The sequence below is a fragment of the Scylla paramamosain genome, chromosome 3 (genome assembly GCF_035594125.1).
Source record: "Scylla paramamosain isolate STU-SP2022 chromosome 3, ASM3559412v1, whole genome shotgun sequence".
Classification (NCBI taxonomy): Eukaryota; Metazoa; Arthropoda; class Malacostraca; order Decapoda; family Portunidae; genus Scylla; species Scylla paramamosain.
In genome coordinates this window covers 27,493,580-27,510,963 of record NC_087153.1, presented here as the reverse complement: position 1 = coordinate 27,510,963, position 17,384 = coordinate 27,493,580, and the positions used below count along the sequence as shown (strand labels likewise).

The 17,384-nt window shown below is 37.8% G+C and overlaps 1 long non-coding RNA gene across 1 annotated transcript; it reads right to left on the bottom strand.

Annotated features, from left to right (window-relative positions):
- Positions 1 to 11,024: 11,024 nt before the first annotated feature.
- On the bottom strand, positions 11,025 to 13,487 carry LOC135116424 (uncharacterized). Its single transcript, XR_010276309.1, has 3 exons — positions 13,158 to 13,487; positions 11,827 to 12,604; positions 11,025 to 11,545 (listed from the first exon to the last, which is right to left on the bottom strand). It is a non-coding gene; the product is annotated as an uncharacterized LOC135116424 (long non-coding RNA).
- Between the last annotated feature and the right edge of the window lie 3,897 nt (positions 13,488 to 17,384).

Below are 17,384 nucleotides of genomic sequence, written 5' to 3'. Positions count from 1 at the left end.
CATTGTCACATTATTTTGAGGGACATAACTAAAGCGACATCTCAGATTAAAATGTAGAATATTATATCTCGGTCTGCCCGTGATCACCGGGAAAAAAAAAAAAAATAGGAAATAAAAAAAATAAATAATAAATGAATGAATAAATAAACAAATAAATAAATAAATAAAATAGGAACATGCTGCCTTCAGGTCAGTGTACTCTCGCCAACTCTGTTTACCATCTTCACAAGAAATGTCCCACATCCAGCACAGGGAACTAATATAGATATCAGCTACGCTGATGACTACACAAAATATACATCAAGCCGGCACATTCATAGAAATGCTAAACTTATCAGCACATCTAAAAATAAATGAAAGAGTTAACAACTATGAAAAGCAAAAGGAAATAAAAACCAACATAAACAAATCCACCATTATGAGATTAAGTGCAAGAAATACAGAACAAATTATTGTGAATGAGGATGTCACAGGTACACAAGCCGCTGGTAAAGTCATAGCCCTGAAAATAAGTACAGGAAATACATAGAACACGTAAATTAAAGACAAAACAAAGCATTTGGAGCACTTATCAAAATATTCGGGTTCCGAACAATGCCCACTAAAATCAAAACCCATTTAGTAAAAACACTAGAATTCAGTTTTAGACAATCCTCCCATTCCAATGCACACCATGAGCAAGACGCAAGTAAGCCATCTACAAAACAACTTTAAAATATAGCACTACGTTTTGCTACAGGACAGAGATATCCACACTTTAAACACAATACAAATACACGAAGAAACAAACACAAAACCAATAAACATAAGACTACACAAACGCACCATCATCATATGGGAAAAATCAGAACAACACCAACACACACAACTAGAAACCTTGTACGACTTAGAAAGCACAAGATATTTCAACAGCTCTTTTCCAAGCAGCATTAGAAAACAGCAAATAAAACTAGATCCAGAACCTATCATTTACGAATGTACACATCTAAATAATTACTGAACTACAAAATTACTAAACTAATTACTAAAATAAAACAAATAAAAATCATTACTAAACTACAAAAAAAAAATATATATAAATAAATGAAATAATGAAAATCAGAGAGAGAGAGAGAGAGAGAGAGAGAGAGAGAGAGAGAGAGAGAGAGAGAGAGAGAGAGAGAGAGAGAGAGAGAGAGAGAGAGAATTTAAATTCAGATCCTTTATTTCCACTTGGAAGTGGTTATCACACATATAACACCATGTAACAAAATTTCACTTTTGTCTTGTCCTTGTCCATAACCATAATTTTCCAGTTATTTTTATTTAAACCAAATAAAAAAAAAAAAGTTATTTTGATCCTAAAACTTTGCTTTTGTGATTAGAACAATGAATTTACAATTTTGCCTTATTTCATTATAGTATGAGCTTCTATTGGTTTTCATGCAAAATCTCAATTACTTATCTAATTGCTTTTGAAATGTTGCAAATAACCTAAAATAGTGAAGGAAAGAATATAAAGTGTTCTAAAGATTTTTAATTTTAATAAGATCATTCTTGAACTTACCAGATCTAGCTATAATTTTTTTTTTTATATTTAGAAGAATTTGCTTGCATTTCAAACATTTCAAATTTTCCAAAATGTTCTACCAAAAACTTTTAGAAGTTTCTAGAATATTTTAAAACATTCTATTCAATGTAAACATTTCCAGAATATTCTAGAACTTTCTAGAATACAGTGGAAATATGTAGAAGTATCAAAAATTTTCTAGAATGATTCATAATATTCTAAAGTAGATTCAAGAATATTGTAGAAAGATTGAGAACATTCTGGAAGACATTCTAGAAAGACTAAAAATATTCTAGGCTAGTGCTTGACAATATAAAAGTAAGAGCTTGCAGATTATCAGTCAGTTCTGCTTTTGGCTGCCTGAGAAGACACATCACATGAGGTGAAATGGCATCAAGAGGCTGCAATCATTCTCCAGATGCATCCTGCCACACATGTGGTCAATTCATCAAGACAGAAGCAAAGAAGTTCTATGTGACAGCATCTGGAAAAATGTGTGAAGCTTACAAAGCATATTTTGTTGTGTCAATTAGGGATCAAGACAAGACCTGGGCACCTCATCTTACGCATTGTAAGAGCATCGTAAGAGAACACTATAAGGTAGAATAGCTGTTAGTTTTTGAAGAGTAAACTCAGTTAAGAATTAAGAATAAGAATAAGTTTAACAGAAACTCGTACTGTTGCTCTTTTACAGGATGGTATAGAAAAAAAGCACCATGGAATTTGCTATTCCTAAAATATGGCGTGCATCAACTGATCACTCAGCTAACTTCTATTTTCTGCATGGTAGATCATTCCAAACATCGATCTGGTAAAAAAGCACCTGCTGTTTTCTATCCAGACATTCCATCTTCCATTGCATCAATACCGCACAGTGCTGATCTTCCTGTACCAGCTCCTCCAGAAAGAAGTCAAATATCAGAAAAAAGCAGCAAGTCGGAAGATGAGCTAAACAGAGAGGAAGACTATATAACATCACAGATGTAGTTGAAGTTAGGAGGAATTATTACTACCCAAACCAAAAGAAACCTCAATTACCTCATCAGAGATCTTGGTCTGACAAAATCAAATGATGAACTTTTGATTTCAAAGCTGAAGGAATAGGATTTACTTGATGACAGTGTGCAAGTGATCAACCAAAGAAAACGTTACAAACGTTTCTCCTGCTTCTTTGCAAAGGAGGACAGGCTATGCTACTGCAATGATGTATCAGGCGTGTTTGATGCTATTGGTACTGGTTGTAATGCAGATGAATGGAGACTCTTCATTGACAGCTCCTCCAAAACCCTGAAAGATGTACTTCTGCACAATGGAAACAAGTATCTATCCCTGCATCTTGAGGACTAGAGTAATGTAGATCTACTAGAAACTTTGAATTACAAGAGGTATGGCTGGGACATTACTGGAAACTTCAAGATGGAGGCTTTCTTGATGGGACTGCAAGGAAGATTTACCAAGAATACCTGTTTTCTTTGCCTTTGGGACAATAGAGACAGAGCAGCACATTACTGGTCTCCAAGGACTGACACTACAGTGGGATCACACAATATCAAACATGAGCCATTAGTGAATCCTCAAAAGGTTTTGTTTCCTTCACTACACATCAGACTGGGTCTCATGAAACAGTTTGTTACAACTCTTGACAAGGAGTCTGCTGCTTTCAAATATCTTCAAGGCTTTTTTCCTAAGCTTTCAGAGGCAAGGATGGAAGCTGGTATCTTTATTGGATCACAAGTAAGGAAAATTACGGAGTGCTCAAAATTTTTACAGCTCACGGAAAAGGAGAACAGAGTTTGGAGAGTGTTTCATTGCTGTAGTATAAGGCTTTCTTGGCAACAACAACAACTATATGGAACTGGTTGAAGCTTTAGTGAAAAGTTATGGTGAGATGGGTTGTAGAATGTCCTTGAAGGTCCATATCCTAGATGCTCACCTCGACAACTTCAAGAAGAATATGGGAGCCTATTCAGAGGAACAAGGGGAGCGCTTCCACCAAGGTATAATGAACTTTGAACAAAGATATCAGGGATCCTTCAATGAAAACATGATGGGAGACTACATTTGGGGGCTCATACGTGAAAGTGATTTGTTGTATTCACGCAAATCATGAAAAACTGTTCGATTTTAATTCTATAAATTAGTTTCAGAAGTTTTAAAATAAATTTTTGACATTTAATTTTTTTATTTCCTGACCAATAATGCTGAAAAAAGTGAAATTTTTCTATTTTAAGGGCAAAAAAAAAAAATCATTCTAAAAGCCACAAAAATCAAAGTTTGACAGGAATAATGGACCTTTTCTATTGCAATGGAAAATAACACTTGCTTGAAAAAGACAAAAATCGTGTTACATAGTGTAATCAGACATTTAGGGCACCATTGTAGTATACTGGTTCATGTTTGTTTCGTGGCTTCGACGAGTCGCCGCTGGAACCATGCGCGCTTTGTTTGTCTCACTGAACATAATTAACAAAGGGATGGGGCACGTAAAAAAAAAAAAAAAAAAAAAAAAATACTGCACTCATGTTTTTGTCCAGGTTCCAAGTCATGGCTGGTACATATGGCTAAATCATGTTTGTCGGTACGTGATTCTGTGGTAACATTACGAAGTTAAAGAAGACAGAAGAAAAAGAAGAAACAAGAATAGTGGGGGAATAGAAAAAAAACGTAAAAAAAAAAAAAAAAAAGAGAATATAGGAAAACCTTGCACCAACGCAACTGTTTTGTTTAGGCTATTTGACGTGAAATGATGGGAAGGCCTACACAGAACTGATCCACAAAGAAGGTTGTAAAACTGTGATCGTGTCCCGGGCAGATATGTAGAGATCGGCTGACTCAGATATAAACAGGGAAAAGGCAAGCACAACACTGTAAGCAAATGAGGGCAAAAGAGCGGTGTATTGTGGGAACTTACTGTTGTCTTACCTATCTTTAACTTTTTACTGTGCACTATACACAAACTCTGCCCTGATACCCCGATTGGGCAGACATACTCATATATTGCCACGCCTATGGGCGGATAATGTGTTTGAAGTGTATTACCGCATGTGAATTATGTAAAATATATGCGATTTTCAACCTTACCATATATAGCTTTTGAGGGAAAAACGTAAAAAAAAATATGGTATATCATGTCATATACCTGAGGTGGAAGTCTGACAGCAGACAGCGGACGGCAGATAGAGTGAGCAGAGAGCAGAAGCAGAATTGTAGAGGTTTTAGACCTGAGAGGAGCCTGAGGCGACATGGAAAAGCTCGTCCTAGTACTCGTAAGGGGAGCTTAAAAGTGGTGTGATGCAGTCTCAGTAATTGTTGTCTCATGAAGGTGAAAAAGGAGAAAGTAACTGTAGGATGTTTTATTATTAAGAAGTTTTGATATAGGATTTTGTGTTAGATTTTTTTTTTTCTTGATTTGGGTGTTAAGTAGCGAATTGCTTAGACTAAGCTCGGGTACTATTGTGAATCAAGTTGATGAAAAGTTCTCAGAAAGCTGCTGAAATTGAATACCTGGAGATTATTACTGTATATATTTTTACTGAATTAAATGTAGAAATTTTAACGCTCCGTGGATAATAGACTTAACACACAACCATGCAAGTTGTAAGCATGACAATTCCATCCCGAACATCTGCAGAAACCCTCTTCTGAGAGGGATTAAAGTGAGCTATGTGTGTGTGTGTGTGTGTGTGTGTGTGTGAGGTTACATACTACCGGCTTAAGTCCGCTCCGTCATGGTGTACGTGCCTCTGACGTGGTATTCCTACTCCCACTCCCCCAACCTCGTACCTTGGTCTTCTGGACAAGGTACAACACCACGTCCCCCTAGTGGGAACCCTCTTGTCGTGGTGAGGGTTCTTGCATGTCACTATGAACTGGCGAGCGAGGCTAGATGGAGCTTCGGCCCTTGCTCCGCCCTTATTACGGGGCTACCCATGCTAGCAAGGTCACCATTTAGGGACCAGACTAAATGGTTCCCAGAGTTAGGCTGCCAGTATGGGTCAACGGTGCCACTCACTAGAAGGGCCACCTTTTGAGGTCATCCTATTATGGTTGGGTGTATGGGCTGGAATGCGTTGTGGGGGAAGGCCTTGGCTCCTTCGTGAACAAACTTTCGAATCATGAGTGGTCACTTTTTAAAACGAGTGGCCTCCATGGGGACGAGGTACCCCGTTCACGGCGGCCAGCGCTCGCTCTCTTCGTTGTCCCAGTAGGCGATCTCCCTTGGTCCCTGAAACCAAATTATTTTTATAGTAACCATATGATAAAAATAAAAATTTCTCTGGTCCTCGAGGGGCGGTCGGCCAGGCCCTCGAGACGTCACCTTCTAATCGTGATGGTGTTGTGCGGCCTAGAGCTCGTACTATCCTTGCTGTTGTTTCTCAAGGTGAAAGACGCCTTGGGTTGGTTGTCGAGTCCTGTCTTGACACTCTCATGGTCATGAATGTCTATGCTTCCATGTCATACCGTGCTATTCACACAGTTCTCAAGCCTTCCGGAACAGTTCTCTATAACCATCTCAGATAGAGTGGCGATTATCTCTGTAATCAGTATTATGTGACATTTACATCAGACGTTGCTGCCAAAACTGCTCTTCAAGCAATAAATTCTCTGCGTCTTGGATACAACATTGTTGAGATCATTCGATCAAGCAATATAGATTACAGCGAGAATGATTATTGTCCTAATGTCTTTGATGACGAAGAAAGAGCTCTCGAAGTTCGTCACCCACCTACACCTTACTGGTTTGTAGCATATTACAAGGAACGTCGAGGAAACTTTATTCACACTGCCAAGTATCTAGAAAGGGAGATTGGAGTACTTCCTACAAATAACATCAAGAAATATGGCAAAGGTGTCTTGATCCGAACTAAAGATCTAATACAGGCGATGATGCTTGTCTATCTACCATGCCCTTCCGATGGAGTCTGAATCTATCTATCAAGCCACACCGAACATTCAATTAGTGTAAAGGACGTATTTACAACCAGGACCTGTACGAACACTAAAAAGATGACATCCTTCAGCTATGTCCAGATAATGTTCAACGAGTGGCCAAGATAATATGATAATGCTCACATTTTATGGTCTTTTTTCCTTGACCGTATTAAGATCGGTCCTCTCTCTCTCCCATAAAAGACTTTCATCACTCGTCCATTGCAATGTTGCAGGTGTTACGAGTTCGGTCATGGGAGAAACAACTCTACAAATCTTCTCTGATGTCGTCACTGCTCTGCCCTTGACTCCCACCCTACTCCTGAATGCGAATCAGACCCTTATTGCTTCTTTTGTAGGGAAGCTCATTCACTACGCTCTTGACAGGGTAAGAGGAACTGCCTTGAGCTGGACATCGTTCAACTGACTAATTCTCAATTCATAGGTCTTGGTAATACCAGGCCGGAAATTCTTTTTAGACAGAAAGATGGTGGGGCAAATACATACGCCTCCTCCCTTCACTCTAATTCTGCCTCATCCACAGGTGATAAGCCTGCAACACCTTCCCTACCTTTCTCAACTATCAATTGTTTCTTCCCGTTCCTGTGAGAATGTCGCTTTTTCAGTTACCGTCTACAACAGGTTTTCACTTTTGAAAAGTGTCACCTCCTTTGCATCTTCAACCAAGCCCTCTGCTACATCTTCAGCAAAGCCTTCCATTTTATCTTCACCAGCTACATCACAGATTCTTCATGCAAAAGTACATATTGTCGAAGTCCACGTCCCCATGATCACCAACCACAAGCGACTTCCAAGACTTTTAAGCCACCACGGCTACATATTAACAATTCTCCCACGCTTCCTCCTCAGTCTTACCAGAAACGTTCTCAGGGGTCTGCTGAGTCCCTAAACTCAACGGGGGTCCCCCTAGAAAAATTCCTGTGGGAGCGTCAGATGTCCTTAAGCCATACGTAATCAATCAAGGTGATTCGTCCGATTCTGATATGAATATAGAGGGTTTCTTTGTTTGTCATCCAAATAAGTCCTCCAAGAGCGATACCGATACGTCTTTGTAGAGGAATCCTCCTCCTGTGGTCCCTTAAGGAGTCTCAGACACTTATGTGGGGGTGGTTATCCCTATACCAGTTACACAATCTCAAGTTTCAGCACCTACAGGTAACGTAGGATCAGATAAGCCTCGCCTCGCCAGTTGAGTAAAGTAACCAGTCAGGTTGGCAGAGGAAAGCTTCTCTCTCAGTGGCTTCCCTGAAAACCTCCTCAAAATAGTAAAATTCAAGATCCTGCAGTGGAATTGTCGCGTTTTGCGTGCCTCGTGGGAGGAACTCTGCGTGTTGATCTTTAGTCAACTCACTTAGTCCTCTTGGGTATCGTGCATTCTTCACTCCATTTCCTGGTCAGGGCCACCTCAGTGGCACTGCCATTTTTATTCATAATGATATTCCTTTTATCCATATGAAAATTCACTTGCCGCTGTAGGTTGTTGCTCTTGAAGTTATATATATATATATATATATATATATATATATATATATATATATATATATATATATATATATATATATATATATATATATATATATATATATATTGTTACGATCACTACTCGCTTACGATTGTACGATCCCAGTTATCTTTCCAAGAAAGTGAACGTTACACTGGTCCCAGAAAGTTTTAAAGGTCAAGATTTTTAAAAGCTTCGATTGCCTACCTAACCTATCCGAAATCGCCAGAATTAGTCACTCTACCCTTACCTTGACACAACACACCTGGAATCGCCTCTAATACCAGATCAATGTTGGGGGAGTAGAAAACACGATTATTCTATGTTACAACCATATATATTAATACTAATGATAATTCACAAACAACATGACGTAGTACATGTTAATGCATGATGTTCTCGTCACTTCACACAACACCAGAAACCATTTACACCACCAGTCACTGAAATATTTCCCTCAACCCCAGGAATTTACGCAGACTCCATCACCGCATCCCATATTTCACCTCAAACCTCACAGGACATCACCATCGTCGCCAAAGATCACCCATAACACCATAACACCATCCCTAAAATCACCAATACTTCACATCACCAGCTTCCGAGGTCAACACCACAGCCTCCACTCACGAAATGGCTGCCAGTTTGACCTATGACCCCCTCAAATAGCGTCATCGGCACAATTCACCAACCGAATTTCAGCGGACAAGAGGTCTTGGTACCACAAAAGACTCACTAACCTGATCCTGGAAATCAAGGTTATACCTCTGCATCACTAATACCTCCACACACTCACTCCATCACCAATCCACACTAAGATTCTTCCCTGAGAGACGCCTCCCTTCCATTCTACCTCACGACCTAAAGCGTTCTGCGTTCCCCTCCTTGGAATGTGTTGTTACCCACTCAAGCTCCCCTCGTTTCAACATATTTCCACCTCAATTATACTTCCTTCCTTATACATACAAAGATATAGAGAACTTAAATTATGAAGAGAATAATACTACATGATATAAAATGAGTACATAATCCTTACACTAACTTATAACCAATAATAAGGAACGTGTTCCCTTTCAAGGTAAACCCGGCCAATAACATGACAAAAAAAAAAAAAAAAAAAAAAAAAAGAAATATATATATATATATATATATATATATATATATATATATATATATATATATATATATATATATATATATATATATATATATATATATATATATATATATATATATATATATATATATATATATATATATTATTTACTGTGCAGCCTGTATCTGCCTCCCAGTGTTCCTATTAAAAAAAATGAACTTGATAATATTTTAAATGCTCTTCTTTCTCTTATTTTATCGGGAGACTTCAATGGTCGCTGTCCTTTGTAAGATGATGACGCTGTCAACCCTCTTGGTCTTTTTAATTGCTTCTTTTATCAAGAATTCAGGATTGGAGACTTTAAACTCTGAAGACGTGACACATTTCCACAGCCAAACAGGTTTTACCAGACCTATATGGGAGCGATCACTTTCTAATTTTATTGGAGTCCACTGATTCTTCACCAGTCACGTCCTCCCCGATGGCGGCTAGATAAAACGGATTGGCACCTATTAAAAAATCTCAGCACCCCTTCCCGCTCTATGGATGAGATAGGAAACTGTGATACTGTGATGAGGCTGCAACATACTTCACTTATGTCTAGCACTCGGATGCTATTCAGTCAATCCTTAAGAACTCTGGCCGTTTTCCTAAACGTCCTGTTCCATAGTGGAATGCAGATTGTACATCCGCTCTTCAAGAAAAGCGTGCTGCCTTTTCTCGCCTTCGACAGCATCATACAAACGTCCACTGTTTTGAGTTTTTTCGATGAGCACTTTAAAGAGGGCTCGGCAGGAGTCTTGGAAGAGTTATGTCTTCCATCACAGTTCGCACACCAGTCACCGAGGTCTTCAACAGAGCCCGCAAAATATCTGGGAAGCACTCTGCTCCTCCCCCCACCTGCTTTATTCCATGATGGGGACACGGTGGCAGACCAAAAGACAGTTGTTGACCTGTTTGCTGAGCACTTTGAAAATGTCCCTAGAAGGGCTCCAACAATACTTGTGGCACTACATCGTCGACATTTGGAACCTGCTGGCGTCAATTTTGTTTTACCTGATGGAAAGTCTTATAATGTCCCATTTTCTCGGTCTGAGCTACGAATGGCTATGTCCCAGTGCCATGATTCATCCCCAGGTCCCGCTGACATCCCATATTCCTTTTTGTGCCACATGTCGGGTGAACATTTTACCTTTTTTTTTTGTAATTATCCCCATTTCAAAGCCTGGAAAAGATAATGAGCTAACGACCAATTATTGTCCCATTAGTGCCCGATCATAGATCCCACTTGAATATTTTCTTGAAATTTGGTGCAAATGGTGTTTATAGGGTCAGGATGGAGAAAGAAATTTTTATTTATTTATTTATTTTTTTACTTTATTGGAAGTGGATGAAAAATATACGTCCTTTAAAAGTACGCGTGGGCACTGCCCCTGAATACACCTGCAAATTGTGATGTGTTGCTGCAGGCACTGAAAATTGGTACAAAATGTTAGTCATTTCATCGGAAAATATATGTTTATGTAATCTGAATAACTTTCTTTGAAATTTTTGTTTATTATGGAAGAAACTCACCTCAGCCCCAAAATAAAATTGACACTTTTCTTGTTTTCCTTCATATATTCCGTAATAATTTACAAATTCATTCTTATTTTCCATTGGAAACGAACACAATCACATGGAAACATGAAAAGAAAAACGAAGATTAAAGAAACCCAAAGTAATAGTTCCATTACTGACAAAAAAAAAAAATAAATAAATGAAAAAATAAATAAATAAATAAAAATAAAATAAAATAAATAAATAAACAAATAAAAAATAAATAAAGATAAAAATAAAAATAAATAAATAAATAAATAAATAAATAAATAAATATAAATAAAACAAATAAATAAAATAAAATACAAAAAGTTACAAGTACACTGGTGAGATTGTTGTTAGAATCATTGATGGTAGACCTCAAAACAGTCTGGATGAAGACCCAGGTTGCATCTGTGACACCTGTACATGGTCCTCTTTCTACAGTTATTACATACATTTTTCTTGTCAGGTGTCTTGACCACTAGGTGGTTCCCATTGTCCTTCCTAATGTCTGCCAGGATGCTGAGGGAGAGGATAGGAAGGGTGTGGATGCGTCTGGTGTTGTCATCACCATGGAAAACTACTATCATCTCCACACACGACCGAATGAAGGTCAAGAAAGGCATTCTCTCATTGTCTTGGATACCCATCACCATCCCCATCTTACGGTACAGACGCCATGGCTGGACAAAAGACACACTCAAAAAAACAATTGTGCATTACCCAGTACCACTTGCGATTGCGGGTTGTGATGGAGTAACAAAGCGCCATGTTGTCCAGGAGGTCCACACCGCTCGTCTTGGTGTTGTAAACCTTGATGGTGTTAGGCTGGTCCACCTTCACCTTCCCTTTCTCCTCTGATGAATACCTTAACAGTGAAAGAAAGTGTTTAGATCTGATGTAATTATATATATATATATATATATATATATATATATATATATATATATATATATATATATATATATATATATATATATATATATATATATATATATATATATATATATATATATATATATATATATATATATATATATATATATATATATATATATACACACACACACACACACACACACACACACACACACACACACACACACACACGAGTTAAAAAAAAAAATCATGCTATTTTATTATTACTACCTGGTGCATTTTCCCAAAAGACAGACGTCCGCGAAGTTGTAGGCCATATACACTGGTGAAGAGTCCTTTCACACAACCAGGACTTGATCATCTCCCACGTACACTTCCTCCTTCTGGCCTCTCTTCATTTTCTTGGGTTGCTGTTTGGATGGGAGAGAGATATTGCATAGTCTGTTCTGTCGCATTGTCCTAACCACTCTTATTCCTTTCTTCGACATATTGTCCAGCAGGTCCAAAGAGGTTGTCACACGCAACCTTGCTGCCGGCCACCAATTTTTGCATCTTCCACCAGGCCGTAGACAACGTTCGGTCCTTGACCGAGGCCGTAATCAAACTTTTTTTTTTTTTGGTACCACCATATGTCTCACACCGAATCAGCTCCCCATTAGAGATGGCCAATACCCATACTTTGTAGCCAAAAGCGAGTTGGCTTTCCCCTGATGAACTGCTTGAGGGGATAGGAACCAAAATATTTGATCATTGACTCGTCTACCGAGACGTACTCAGTCTTCTCAATGTATTTATCCGCTGTCCTATTCATGGTATTGAACAGGAGCCTCACCTTCCAAAAGCAGCAGTCATCCTTTGGTTTCTGATTGTCAGCAAAGTGGGTGTAGCGCATGATGCCCTCGGTGTTCCTGGACATTTCCTTCTTCACCAGAGTATTTCCAGTGTCTTCCTTCTTCTCCCAGAACATCCTCCTCTTGGCCGGTGAGAGTTAGCTACTCATTACCATGATGGCGTGGCTAGCTCTGATGATGTCACTGTCCACTTTGGCCTGGAATGTACTCTAAATTTAGTCATGGCCTATTAGTAATTGAAGCCTACTGTGGTCGTAATACTACTACTAGTATCAACCTATTTATATTTTATATAAATCCAGAGCAAATATAAAACAAACACGTTGAAAGATATAAAAAAAATTAAAAATAAATGTAATATATATATATATATATATATATATATATATATATATATATATATATATATATATATATATATATATATATATATATATATATATATATATATATATATATATATATATATATATATATATATATATATATATATATATATATATATATATATATATATATATATATATATATATATATATTTTTTTTTTATTAATTATTATTTTTTTTTACTTTTACATCATTACTCAGGGACAGTGCCCACGCGTACTTCAAAGTACGTCCAAAATTCAACATTCATGTTGACAAGATAAAATAAGTATTTTGCTAATTTGTTTATACACATACATAAGTATACCATTTATTTATTTATTTTTTTAAATAATAACATTTTGTCTAATGCATACACATTACCTCCTTTTATAGACGATATTCTTGCAACCCCAGCCGACTTCCATCTTCTAGGGATGCAGTCACTTTACTGGCCTCCAGCGAGAGGTTTCCATTACTTCCAGCCTTCTCCACTACACTTGTAACGCACCACTTCTCTTTTCTTTTAGAAAATAATTAGCTCCTGCATATCTTTCCGTAAAACGGAGTGAGAGGCACTTAAAAAGAAGTTTCCACGTCCTATAAAGTATCCATGAATACTAATGGGTTAAATTCATGCATTTGTAAGTTGCTGGAAAATATAGTGAATATCATGCTTATGTGGTACTTGGAGAGGAAATTTCTTGTCTCCTGTTTAGTATGGTTTCCGAAAAATGCGATCTACGACTGATGCTTTAATGTCTCTGGAATCTTTCATTTGTTAGGCATTTGCTTATAAACAATACCATGTCACAGTCTTTTTTGATTTAGAGAAAGCTTACGACACAGCCTGGCGTCATGGCATTTGACTTTGGTTTTGGTCTTTGCGGCCGACTCCCAGTTTTTATACTAGAGTTTTTATCTCGTTTTTTCTTTTTTTTTTTTTTTTTTTTTTTTTACGGGTACAGGTTAGTGGCGATCTGTAAGGAGTACCCCTTCTTGAAAATGAAGTATCGTTTCCTTACTCGACTGTCACGCCAGCAGCAGGAACATTTGGGATTTAAGGTAGCGTGATATGAGTAGGCTTGAAAGAAAATTTGAAGTCAATATATACAACTTATTTACACCAAAAAGAGTTCACCCGTTACGGGGTAGTGTAGTAACGTGGTGGTATTAGATCTCTGATTACTGTAGATATTAAAGGCGTTTTCAGTAGCACTCCGCAACCCCTAACGCTGTTTGCCCGAAACCCTAAGGCCTCTTTCACACAAGGCGTGAAATTCACGCCGCGTGAAAAATCACGCGGCGGGAAGTTTACGCTCAATCGTTCACACGTGGTGGTTTTTTTCACGCCTGACTCCTGGAATTCTGTTTCATTATTGCATTGCTGTGCTTCGAGAGTGGTCACAACTCACAAGTGTGTGTAAAAACAGGTGAACAAATGGCTGCCCAGAGTAAAGAAAAAAAAGCCCTCCTTTTATATTTGTTGTATAAAAGACAGCAAAAAAAGAAAAGAAGGCGCTGCTGGGTGCACAAGATAGTGAGTTTAAGGAGTAAAGAAGGAGAATTTGCCACACTATTCGCTAAACTAAGGATGGATGAAATCAAATTCTTCAATTACTTCCGAATGTCAGTTGAAAGTTTTGACGAATTGCTGTCATACACCCAAGGCAAACTAACCCACAACAATACGCAGATGAGAGACGCAGTACCTGCTATTGAAAAACTGGCTTTAACTCTCAGGTAAAGTATTTTGTTTTTGCTTACTAAGTAGGCTCGTAATAATGACAATAAAAATAACAAAACTTTATTTCGTGAAAAATATACTTTTACATAGTAGTCCAATCCATGTGAACATGTAACAAACAAAATAACCAGCTAGAGGCTCCTTTTATGGGTTTAATAGTTTGTATTACTAAGATTATCTAATACCTACTGCCTGAAATCTAATACTGCCTAAGTATCATCGCAATAATGACAATAAAAATAACAAAACTTTATTTCGTGAAAAATATACTTTTATGGTAGGCGCACACTTGTTCGCATCGCAAGGACGGCACGCATCGTACTCATCGGATTGTTTTTGGGGTCAGCGCACATTGGTCCGCATCGTACGGACGGCACGCATCGGACGGATCGGATTTTCTGCGCACATTGTCGGCATTGGACCATTCACCACCCGCAGTTGTGAAGCTGAGCTCTCTCTGGAAGGACATACTCCATCCGCATCGTTCGTACGCATCGGATTGAATGCTCTTTCGGGGATCCTCGTCGGCATTGCCGATGTCCGATGCGTGCGACGCGGTCAAATGCGCGCAGACCCATTTGAAATAATGTAAAGAATACTAAAATCCGATGCGTACGATGCGTGCCGTCCGTACGATGCGAACAAGTGTGCGCCTACCTTTACATAGTATTCCAATCCATGTGAACATGTAACAAACAAAATACTGAAATCTAATACTGCCTAAGTATCATCGCAATACTGACAAGAAAAATAACAAAACTATATTTCGTGAAAAAAATACTTTTACATAGTATTCCAATGCATGTGAACATGTAACAAACAAAATAACCAGCTAGAGGCTCCTTTTATGGGTTCACTATTTTACATTACTAAGATTCTCAACAATTGCCTAAAATATCAATTATGGATGAGTGAGAAGAGACAGATGACACTGAGGGAGGGTTACCATCGGGGTTACATGGACTTTGCATTGGCTGTAATTGTGCATATGATGGACTTTGCATTTGCTGCAGTTGTCCAAGGGAAGGACCTTGCGTTGGCGGCACTTGTGCAGCAGTGGTATTTGGTACATTATAGCTGTAATATGTGGTAGCTCCAGATGTTTGTGAGACATTGATGTGAGGATAGTTATTTCTTGCTTTTCTTATGTTAGAGATTAATGATATAACCCCTCCCTTTAGCTCCAATTTCTCGTCTTCTGTAAAATCTTTTACAGACGACAGCAAAAACCTGAAAAATAAACCTGTTTCGTCTGATTCGCTTTCATCCGACTTATTTAGGTAGTCAATTATCTGCAAATCCATCGATTTTGGTTTCTTTGATCTTTCAATTTTAGGCGGAGGTTGAATCTCTGAATCATCTTGCTCATCACAATTATGTCCCGTGATATTTGATGCAATTTCTGCGGCCTCAAACGTGTTTAACAGAAATTGCATTTGCTGTGCGTACAAGTAATTCCTTTTCTTTGCGCCTGATCCTGATGGAGCATGTTTATTTGCAAAATGAGTTTTCCTGAAAGAATCACGCAGGGTCTTCCATTTCGTCTGAACCTTTTTAGCTGAAATAAAAAAAAAGTTGGTGTAATATTTAAAACTAATATCTAACATTGTATGACATTTTGCCACTATTTTTTATATATATATATATTTTTTTCAGATATCTGGCCACTGGTTGCACAATGACAGAACTGCATTATTCATATAGACTCGGCATATCAACAATAAGTGGAGTAATAAGGGAGGTCTGTGGTGTATTATGGGAAGTATTACAAACCAAATGCTTTCCGTTGTACATGGAGGAGAATTGGAATAGCATTTCACAAGGATTTGAAAAAAAATGCAAATTTTCCTAACTGTTTGGGGGCAAAAGACGGCAAACACGTCAGAATTATTAGTCCTCATAATTCTGGATCCTTATATTACAATTATAAGAATTTTTTTTCCATTGTGCTTTTGGCTGTATGCGACTCCAACTACTGCTTTTCGTACATTGATATTGGGTCGTACGGAAAAGATTGCGATTCAGCCATATTTAAAAGGTCATCTTTTTACAAATCATTACAGAGTGGTGAATTAAGTATACCTAAACCAAAATTGTTGCCAAATGAAAGCAACACTGAAATGCCATTTGTATTTGTTGCTGATGAGGCTTTTGGGTTGTCTGAAACAGTCTTGAGACCATATGCAGGCCGCATGCTATCAAATAAAAAACGAATCTTTAACTATCGTTTATCGCGTGCACGGAGGTACATAGAATGTACGTTTGGAATATTGTCCAACAAGTGGAGGATTTTCCATCGTCCACTAAATGTGTCTAAGGAATTAGCAATATATATTGTAAAAGCCTGTTGCGTGCTGCATAATTTTGTTCGAACCCGAGACGGACATAGAGTTCATGAAGATAGTAATAGCGATGGAATACAAAATGTTGAAAATTTTGGTCGACAACAAGGAGGAGGAGGAGCTAACCGCATCAGAGATTTTTTTGCAGATTATTTTGTAAGCGACAGTGGTTCAGTATCATGGCAAAATGACAACATCTAATAAGTAACTACTTACTAAGCCTACTTACCAATATCATTTTTAGCTCGGTCTTCTTCAATATCTGCAAAATTTTCCACAACATCTTCACAAATACTTGTCCATGCATTGACCTTCTTTTGCCTGTCCTTGTAGTCGGTACAGGCAGTATCCCATACTGCTGGGTGTTTTTCAACAGCCGTTATTAAGGATTCGCTATTAATTGCAGTCATCATTTGATCTGAAAAAAAGGAGGTTATTTTTAAAAACTTAGATTTTTCTATGTTTATGTATTTGTTATTACATAAGTACACATTCAGTAACAATAAAAAAATGACTTTAATT